Source organism: Cupressus sempervirens, chromosome 2, assembly GCF_028749045.1.
Source record: "Cupressus sempervirens isolate cs-2001-9-10 chromosome 2, ASM2874904v1, whole genome shotgun sequence".
Lineage (NCBI taxonomy): Eukaryota > Viridiplantae > Streptophyta > Pinopsida > Cupressales > Cupressaceae > Cupressus > Cupressus sempervirens.
The window spans coordinates 205,597,327-205,607,829 of NC_143119.1; the positions used below are offsets into that span (position 1 = coordinate 205,597,327).

The following is a 10,503-nucleotide window of genomic DNA, read 5'->3' on the forward strand; positions in this document are numbered from 1 at the left end:
TCCATAAGGTTCAAGTTTGCAGAAACAAAATTTGGAATTGCAAGACTAGAATGCAGAATCAGAAATGGAATTCAAAATTGGAATACAATATCATAACAGGGATTGCAAAATTAGAATTGAAACCTAGAAATGTGGAAAATGAGAAATTTGATTTTATAGTAGTCCAAGAAAATGTAGTCAATCAAAAATCACATTGCACTTCTCTTATAAAGCTGCAAAGTTTTTTTCTCTCATCAGTTGCGACCTTGAGAATTCTTCATCAATGCACTGTTGTAGATTTTTAAAGAAGATACAATATAATTTCGTTGCAATATTGCCAATATGTGATGGATGCCCTTTCGAAATTTGAAAGTTGAAACTCTTTGTATTCACAAAAAGGTGGTATGTTTGTAAATTTTGTATATACTATTGAAGAAAATAATAAACAATGGAGCAGGGGTTAGAATGTTTGACCATATGCGAAACCTACACTCAAATTTGACATTTAAAATAGCAAATAGAATATTCGAGCATAGAAAAGTTACGTTGGCAGAAAATGCACTTACATGTTCATTTTCTACCAATGAGAAGCTGTTTGGTCATTTTCTGCTAGAGAAGTCATTTTGGGTTTTTCTGCCAGAGAAGTTATTTTAGGTTTTTCCGTCGGAGAAGCCATTTTGGGATTTTCCACCAATATGGTCAATATGTTTGATAAGATATTAATACAAGCTTGTAGAAGACCCGTGGCTACACAAAGGATGAATGAGCCTGAGTGTCTTGGAACATGCAGTTGAAGATCATCAAAAACCCACAGCCTCGCGAATAAGACTAAGCTCTGTTCACACACAATACATATTATACAAATATGTGAAGTCACTAGTGGAGGCCACGAAGAAAGATGGAAAATGTTTTAAAGACATCCACATATATTTTGTTGAGTTTGGGTTGCGGAATGGAAATGAAACAAGAAGATTTTTTAATGCTTCAAACCATTGGTGGTCGAATTTGAGATGATTAACACATTAGCAAAAGCAGAAGAAATCTCAATGAACAAGATTGAGTGCAAAGCATTGTTTGGAAAAGTTTGCTATTGCAAGGAAATTGTGAGGAAAGGTATCTAAGCCTGCATAAACTTAAGACACCAAATCAGTCCAAAAGAAAGGCTTATGCATCTACTCCATATTGGTTTGTAATTATCATTGATGGAAACCTTAATCACACCCCATCAAATTAAAAAGAATTGCTTTATTTGAGGCATGAGGATTGAATGGAATCAAAAACGTAGCCCAATATCAAGTATCCTTTGCAGCAAGTGCACACAACATGTAGATGATGATAAACAGTTAATGGAAGACCCTGTGCCTTCGTCAGGAACTCATGACAGAAAAAGTGCAGGAGGAAATTCCTCAAGCAGTTGAGGATAAATTATTGGTAGCGGTGAGAATTAGATCTCAGCGCATGGGCGGTCATAAGGAAAAGTTTATAAGGTTTCATATTGATTCAAAGTCTGAGGATCCTTTTGTTCAGAGACTAGCAAATTTAGTAACTATGATTCGATTTATAAAAAAATTGGACAGGATGTTAAGCTCTACATTGTTTCGTGTGAGAAGAGCAATGGATCAAAGAGCACAAGAATTGAAGAATATTGGTAAATAAAGTTTCCAAGGAGGAATGATGTCTTTGCTGGTGAAGTCAAAAACAAAAAAAACAGTTTGTAATTTGTGAAGTCGAAGATGGAGGAGAGCTTAAATCTCTTCGTCATTTGAATATTCATGGAAAAAGTGCAACATTACCATCAATAACGGAGAAGGATTGGGAGGACAAAGTTTGGTGTGGAGAGTAAAGTGGATTTTCTCTTACTATTTCATTCGTGAAGGATGCTAAGGTTGTGGCATAAATATACAATTTATACCCAAGATTGAAAGTGCAGATTCAATTCCAAAACTTCAATCAATTATTTCTGCATCTGATGGAGCTACGGTTGCTCGGGGCGATCTTGGAGCAAAACTTTCAATTGAGGATGTTCCTTTAATTTAAGAAGAGATAGTGAAACGGTGCCATGCTATGCGAAAGCCAGTTATAGTAGCAAAAAATATGTTGGAGAGCATGATCAATCATCCAACACCAACTCGAATAGAGGTTTTAGATATTGCCATTGCAGTACAAGAAGGAGCTGATGCAATTATGCTTTTCGGGGAAACTGCCCACGAAAAAATATCTGGTTAAAGCTATGAAAGTAATGCATAAGGTTGCAATACACACTGAAGCAACAATGCTAGATGAGAAACCTCCTGCTCAACTGGGCCGCACTTTCAAAGATCACATGAGTGAGATATTTGCATTTCATGCAACTTTGATCTCAGAAACACTAGGCACCTCAGTTATTGTATGTACAAGAACAACTTCTATGGCTATTCTCCTCAGCCAATATTGGCCTTATGGCACCATATTTTCTTTTATAAATGAAAAAAGAGTGCAACAAAGACCTTCTCTTTATCACGGAGTGTAGCCAATATACATTACATTCTCGAAGAGTGATGAAGAGACATTTGCAAAGGCAATGTCATTGTTAAAGGAATGGAGACATGATGAAGTAGATAAGAACTGATGCCAAACAGCAACATAGATGCATTAATTATAGAATACTCCATATACTAGTCCAACATTGATGTTGGAAATGATCAAATTTAAAAGATTTAGAAAGAAAATCTGAAAAGACAAATAGAAAAAGGGGAATTAGAAAGAAGCAGTCATGAAACCAAAAGTCATCATGCAAGAACTAAAGAGTCGCATGGAGGGAAACCAAACAGTGGCTGAAGAAGATTATTTATTTCAAATCTTTTCCTAAGCAATGGGTTCTTCTTTTCCTGCATACAGTTAAAGAGATGGAGTAGAAGAGGGGTCATATTAGTTTATATTTTTTAATTTCATTGCATATAGGGGATTGGAAAATTTTGGTGAAGCTGGTTGCAGAGTCAATCAAGTTTAGTGCCATTATTTTACTGTCCACTTTCATCCTCTGTATCTAACATTGTTTCATTGTGTTGAATTGAAGATGGAGAAATAAATAGAGTTTTGTTTTGTTGCTTTCAATTTAGTCCATTAGTAGAATAATTAGAGAATTATAACTAGTTGTGGAATTGCATCAAAATACTTCATTTGCATTTCATAACTTACATAGTCATTCTTCATTTTCATTTCATAATTTGCATTTTCAAATTGTTGTGTTGGGAAATTCATTAGATTGTGAAAATCATCAACATAGCATCTTTGCATTTAGATCCTACTTGAGATTTCACTTGTCTGGGTGGAACTCAGTTTCCTCTGCTATTCTCTGGTTAAGAACATACCTATAGTAGGAATTAGAACTGAAACAAAATTCATTGAATAGTTTTCACACAGGGAGTTGTACCTTAATTTAGAGGGAAACTAGTTATTGTCAGAAACGATTTCCCAACTATTATGTAAAGTTGTTCTTCATTATAGATTTGGAAAATTAAAAGGAGAATCAGAAGAAGAACAATTTGTTTACTAATAGATTTTTTGTGACTCTGCTAGGGAAATGGAAAAGAAGATTAGTGCTGGAGATTGTTTTCTTAGTCTTATTATTATTATCTCTGCTAGAGATTGGTGTTTTGTTGACTATGTGTTTTAAAGAACTCTATTGCATAATAGTGTTTGAAGAATTTTAAAGGTTTTTATCATTCAATTACTCAGCTTGTGTTTACACAACAGACTTTGATGACTAAAAGGAAGAACTCATTGATTTTTCAAGCTTCTTTATTTATTTTCATTGCTTCCTGAGCAATTGGCGACTCCGTTCTCAAAGAACCCCATTTACAAGTCAAGAAACAATTATGTTACAAGGTTTTCTAATTGCAGAGCCTTGGTAATAATTAAAATTTTAGAATACTAATGCTCGCAATTAGTTGCTTTGTCTATCATGAGGGAAAATGGTGTAACCTCATGAGGATACAATTCTAATTAAAGAAGAGCTAATAAAGTTTTGAAAGAGAAGAACTAGCTAGAAGTTGGCCCCTATGGTATAAAGACAAATACAGAATTAGAAGCTAACTCAAGAACCAATTCAAAACACTTAGTTACCCACAAGATTGAGGATATGGCTGCACCTTGGGTAGTTGCTACTAAGCCACTTAACTTTGCAGCCTACCATCATCTTCCTTCTAGTTCTAGGAAGAATTTTCCAAGATTCAATGTTGATGGCTCAATATCTATAGAACAACATCTAAGTGCTTTTCATAAGGTATGTAGTGTGGTGAATCCTTAGTATGAAGATGTTTCTGTTAGATTATTTATAGATACCCTTGTTAGTGATGCAGCAAAGTGGTTTCAAGATCTACCTATAGGCTGCATTACCGGATGGAATGATATGAAACAAAAATTTGAAGAAAGATATAAGACCATTGGAGATGCTCAAGTCTTATTGTTACAACTGGCTCAGATCAAGAAGGGACCATCTATCTCATTTAAATATTTCAATGCCAAATTTAATAAACTAATTAGAAGAATACCTGTTGCTAGTGCACTAACAATAAATAATCTGAAAACATTTTACATTAATTCTATGCCTCCTGAACTTAGTTACCAATTAAGAAGAGCTAATGTAATGGATTTGCAAGCTGCACAAACTTTAGCCAAAGAAATGGAAGATGATATGATAGCCTCCAAGAGATGAAAGAAGGAATTTCATGTTGGAAGTAGTATAGCTAGTACTTCAACTAGTACAGAAGATATGCTGCTGAAATTATCTAGTGAGATAGATGCATTAAAAAGACAAATTACTACATCAGCTCGTTCATTTTATTAGCCTCATCAAGAAGGATTAAAACATCAAGGTAGAAATGAGAATTCATAGAGATTGGCTATTGAAGCTCCTCCCAAAAGACATAATTCTCATGCCTTTCATCTTAGAGAAAATTATGAAGAAAAAGAGCAAAGAATGAAATATCTAGAAAATGAAGACTATCATACTCCCCATGGCGACTCTGTAAACTTTTATTGTGAGTATGAGATAGATTCAGAAGATGGAGATAATTGTTTTACTTTGGAGGAATCTCAACCAATTGTTAAAGATCAAGCCTCTAATAATCAAGTACCTTTTTACAAGGTGGATGAAAGGAATGATGGATTACCTTGGATGAGTCATCAACAAAGAGAACATTCCTAGCCCAAGGAGATTTTTGAAGATCAAGAAGAAAAGGTAAACAAAATTGAAAAAGAAGATATATCTATGTTTCCTTTCCCTTTTGTTACTAAAAATTGTAGGTTGGACAAAAAGAATGTGGGTGATGTTTCAAAATGTTTTTCTAAAGATTATCCCAAAGCTGATGGAGTATTAAAAAATGAAATTTTTGATGTTATTGAAGAGCATAATAGTGTTGATTCTTCTTTCATTATAGCTAATAAAGATCAGATATCAGAGATATCTTGTTTTGAAGATAATATAATGCTGAATGATCTTGATCAAAGACGTGTGAATAAAAAGGTTGAGATATTTTTTGTCAATCATCTTTTTGAAAATGTTGCAACAATAGACTTTGAACAAGAAATTTTAGATATTAATGAAGTACTACAGCATCATGTAGAAGACAGAGGATTAGATGAAGATTTTCCTAGTCTTGAAATAAAAATCGATCAAGTCATGATGCCAATCATATTATATACAAAATCTAGTCATTGTCTTTCTCCTTAACAAAAGAAGTTAGAACATGTATGTGAAGATCTTTATGAAGTTGGAATCAGTGAGCCTAACCTCACCTCACCAAATGTGTTGCATAAACATGAAGGGGAACAACATATACAAGGTAACCTTCAAGTAAGTAAAGATGAATGTTCACATAATTTGTACCTTCAGTCTGATTGTTAAAGTGATGAAATTTTTAGTTGTTGTGAGAATAAGGAAAGTTTTAGTTTGAACTTTGATCCCATGTTAATTGAAAGCGGTAATCAAGATGAGTTGGTACCATCAACAGTATGTTATGGAAAGTTTCCATCATGTGAGATAGATAAAGGATCAAAGAGTTTTGATTTTTCTTTTAAATGTCAAAATGAAGATATGGCTAAAGTTGTTAAAACTAAAAAGTTGCAGTAGTTGGTACCATCAACAATTCCAATGGACATATTACCTTGTAAAGAAGAGATCATTTTTCAGCCCTTATCAAATCTTGAGAAAAGAGTTTCTCCTCTTTTTGCTCCAGGTATATTGGATGTTGAAAGTTGTTTTGATCATGGTTTTCTCATGAGTCTGGTTGATAAAGATGGTATGAGTTCTCTTTTGGAGGTGTGGATTAATTATTTGTTTTAGCCTGAAGAGTATCACAGTTTTGATTCTTCTATTCAGAAAGAAGAGGGAAAACTAGAAATTTATAATGAAGCTTGGTTGTTTGCAAAGTATTTTTGGCTCACTCATAATTTATGCTATGATGGTTTTTCTTCCAACAATAAAGGGGCTATCTTTCAGTTTTTGCCTTGGTTCAGCTCGTTGAAGCACAATCCACTTTACTGGAAAGGCTCATATTTTTCTTTGTTGGTTAATGGTCATGTGAGTCCTCCATGTTCTCTTCTTTCTTGTTCATAGTTAGATTGCTTTTGAAATTTTGTTGTGCCTAGCTTAGGCTTTCCCACTTTTCATTTCAGTTTTGGCCTTGCTCCCCTCCACCTTCCCAGCATTCATTTCTTTATTGTCTGATTCTTATTGCTTTGACTCTGTAGCCCAATGGATAAGGTGCTTGCTTAACCAAAGATGCTGGATTCTATATGCACTTTGTCGTACATATTCCCCAGTCGGAGCCAGCTATAGGCACACTTTTAGTACCCCTATTTTGAAACTTCAAAATTTGGTTGTCTTGGTTGGATTCTCCAAAAGGTTCAAGTTTGTAGAAAAAAATTTGGAATTGCAAGACTAGAATGCAAAATCAGAAATGAAATTCAGAATTGGAATACAGTATCATAACAGGGATTGCAAAATTAGAATTGAAATCCAGAAATGTGGAAAATGAGAAATCTGATTTTATAGTAGTCCAAAAAAATGCAGTCAATCAAAAATCACATTGCGCTTCTCTTATAAAGTTGCAATTTTTTTTTCCTCTCATCAGTTGCAACCTCAAGAATTCTTCATCAATGTACTGTTGTAGATGTCTAAAGAAGATACAATATAATTTCTTTGCAATATTGCCAATATATGATGGATGCCCTTTCAAAATCTGAAGGTTGAAACACTTTGTATTCACAGAAAGGTGGTATGTTTGTAAATTCTATATATACTGTTGAAGAAAATAATAAACATTGGAGGAGGGGTTAGAATGTTTGACCATACGCAGAACCTACACTCAAATTTGACATTTAAAATAACAAATAGAATATTCAAGCATAGAAAAGTTATGTTGGCAGAAAATGCACTTGTTCATTTTCCGCCAACGAGAAGTTGTTTGGTCATTTTCTATTGGAGAAGTCATTTTGGGTTTTCCCACCAGAGAAGTCATTTTGGGTTTTTCTGCCAGAGAAGCCATTTTGGGATTTTCTACCAATATGGTCAATATGTCTGATTAGATATTAATATAAGCTTGCAGGAGACTTGTGGCTACATAAAGGATGAATGAGCCTGAGCATCTTGGAACATGCAGTTGAAGATCATGAAAATCCTATAGCCTCACGAATAAGACTAAGCTTTGTTCACACACAATACATATTATACAAATATGTGAAGTCACCAGTGGAGGCCACGAAGAAAGATGGATTTTTTTTTGAAGACATCCACCTATGAATGGAAGAACTTTGCTAAGTTTGGGTTGTGGAATGGAAATGAATTAAGAAGATTGCTAAATTCTTCAAACCATTGGTGGTCAAATTTGAGATGATTAACACATTAGCACATGCAGAAGAAATCTCAGTGAACAGGATTGAATGCAAAGCATCGTTTGGAAAAGTTTTCTATTGCAAGGGCAATTGCGAGGAAAGGTATCTAATCCCGCATAAACTCAAGACACCAAATGAGTCAAAAAGAAAGACTTACGCGTCTAGTCCATATTGGTTTGTAATTATCATTGATGGAAACCTTAATCACACCCCATCAAATTAATCAGAATTTCTTTATTCGATGAATGAGGATTGAAGGGACTCAAAAACATAGCTCAATATCATGTATCCTTCGTAGCAAGCACACACAATGTGTAGATGATGATAAATAGTTAATAGAAGACCCTGTGCCTTTATCAGGAAGTCATGACAGAAAAAGTGCAGGAGGAAATTCCTCGAGCGGTTGAGGATAAATTACTGGCAGCGGTGAGGAGTAGATCTCAGCGCATGGTTGGTCATAAGGAAATTTTTATAAGGTTTCATATTGATTCAAAGTCTAAGGATCCTTTGGTTTAGAGACTAGCAAATTTAGTAACTATGATTCGAGTTATAGAAAATTTGGACAGGACGTTAAGCTCTACATTGTTTCGTGTGAGAAGAGCAATGGATCAAAGAGCACAAGAATTGAAGAATATTGGTAAATGAAGTTTCCATGGAGGAATGATGTCTTTTCTGGTGAAGTCAAAAACAAAAAAAAAGTTTGTAATTTGTGAAGTGAAAGATGGAGGAGAGCTTAAATCTCCTCGTCATTTGAATATTCATGGAAAAAGTGCAACATTACCATCAATAACAGAGAAGGATTTGGAGGACATAAAGTTTGGTGTGGAGAATAAAGTGGATTTTCTTTTACTATTTCCTTTGTGAAGGACGCTAAGTTTGTGGCATAGATATACAAGTTATACCCAAGATTGAAAGTCCGGATTCAATTCCAAATCTTCAATCAATTATTTTTGCATCTGATGGAGCTATGGTTGCTCGGGGTGATCTTGGAGCAGAACTTCCAATTGAGGATGTTCCTTTAATCTAAGAAGAGATAGTGAAACTGTGTCATACTATGGGAAACCCAGTTATAGTAGCAAAAAATATGTTGGAGAGCATGATCAATCATCCAACACCAACTCGAGTAGAGGTTTCAGATATTGCCATAGTAGTACAAGAAGGAGCTGATGCAATTATGCTTTCAGGGGAAACTACCCACAAAAAATATTCACTTAAAGTTGTGAAAGTAATGCATAAGGTTGCAATACACACTAAAGCAACAATGCTAGATGAGCAACCCCTTGCTCAGCTGGGCCGCACTTTCAAAGATCACATGAGTGAGATACTTGCATTTCATGCAACTATGATGTCAAAAACACCAGGCACCTCAGTTATTGTATTTAGAAGAACAACTTCTATGGCTATTCTCCTCAGCCAATATCAGCCTTATGGCACCATATTTTCTTTTACAAATGAAAAAAGTGTGCAACAAAGACTTTCTCTTTATCATGGAGTGCAGCCAATATACATTAGATTCTCCAAGAGTGCTGAAGAGACATTTGCAAAGGCAATGTCATTGTTAAAGGAATGGAGACATGACCAAGAAAATAAGAACTGATGCCAAACAGCAACATAGATGCGTTCATTATAGGATACTCCATATACTAGTCCAACATTGAAGTTGGAAATGGTGAAATTTAAAACATTTAGAAAGAAAATCTGAAAAGACAAATAGGAAAAGGGGAATTAGAAAGAAGCAGTCATGAAGCCAAAAGTCATCATGCAAGAACTGAAGAGTCGCATGGAGGGAAACCAAACAGTGGCTGAAGGAGATTATTTATTGCAAATCTTTTCCTAAGCAATGGGTTCTTCTTTTCCTGCATACAGTTAGAGAGCTGGAGTAGAAGAGAGGGCATATTAGTTTATATTTTTTCATTTCATTGCATATAGGGGATTGACAAATTTTGGTGAAGCTGGTTATAGATTCAATCAAGTTTAGTGCAATTATTTTACTATCCACTTTCATCATCTGTATCTAACATTATTTCATTGTGTTGAATTGAAGATGGAGAAATAAATAGAGTTTTGATTTGATGTTTTCAATTTAGCCAATTAGTAGAATAATCAGAGAATTATAACTAGTTGTGGAATTGCGTCAACATACTTCATTTTCATTTCATAACTTACATAGTCATTCTTCATTTGCATTTCATAATTTGCATTTTCAAATTGTTGTGTTGGGAAATTCATAAGATTGTGAAAATTATCAACATTGCATCTTTGCATTTAGATCCTGCTTGATATTTCACTTGTCTGGGTGGAACTCACTTTCCTCTACTATTTTCTGGTTAAGAACATACTTGCAGTAGGAATTAGAATTCAAACAAAATTCATTGAATATTTTTCACATAGGGAGCTGTACCTTAATTCAGAGGGAAACTAGTTATCCTTAGAAATAGTTTCCTAACTATTATGTAAAGTTGTTCTTCATTACAGATTGGGCAAATTAAAAGGAGAATCAGAAGAAGAACAATTTTTTTCCTAACACAATGTCAAGAAAGTTTTGAAGAAAAGGGTATACAGATTATACAAGGCAATGCCATATGCAAGACAATGCGAATAAGTTAGTATCCATTTTGAATTAGGATTTTTATTTGATGGAAAAAGTAC

The 10,503-nt window shown here is 34.4% G+C and overlaps 2 pseudogenes; both read left to right on the plus strand.

Annotated features, from left to right (window-relative positions):
* Positions 1 to 1,356: 1,356 nt before the first annotated feature.
* Positions 1,357 to 2,587, plus strand: LOC149571772 (pyruvate kinase isozyme G, chloroplastic pseudogene; annotated as a pseudogene).
* A 5,633-nt stretch (positions 2,588 to 8,220) lies between these two features.
* On the plus strand, positions 8,221 to 9,451 carry LOC149571773 (plastidial pyruvate kinase 2 pseudogene; annotated as a pseudogene).
* The last annotated feature ends 1,052 nt before the right edge of the window (positions 9,452 to 10,503 follow it).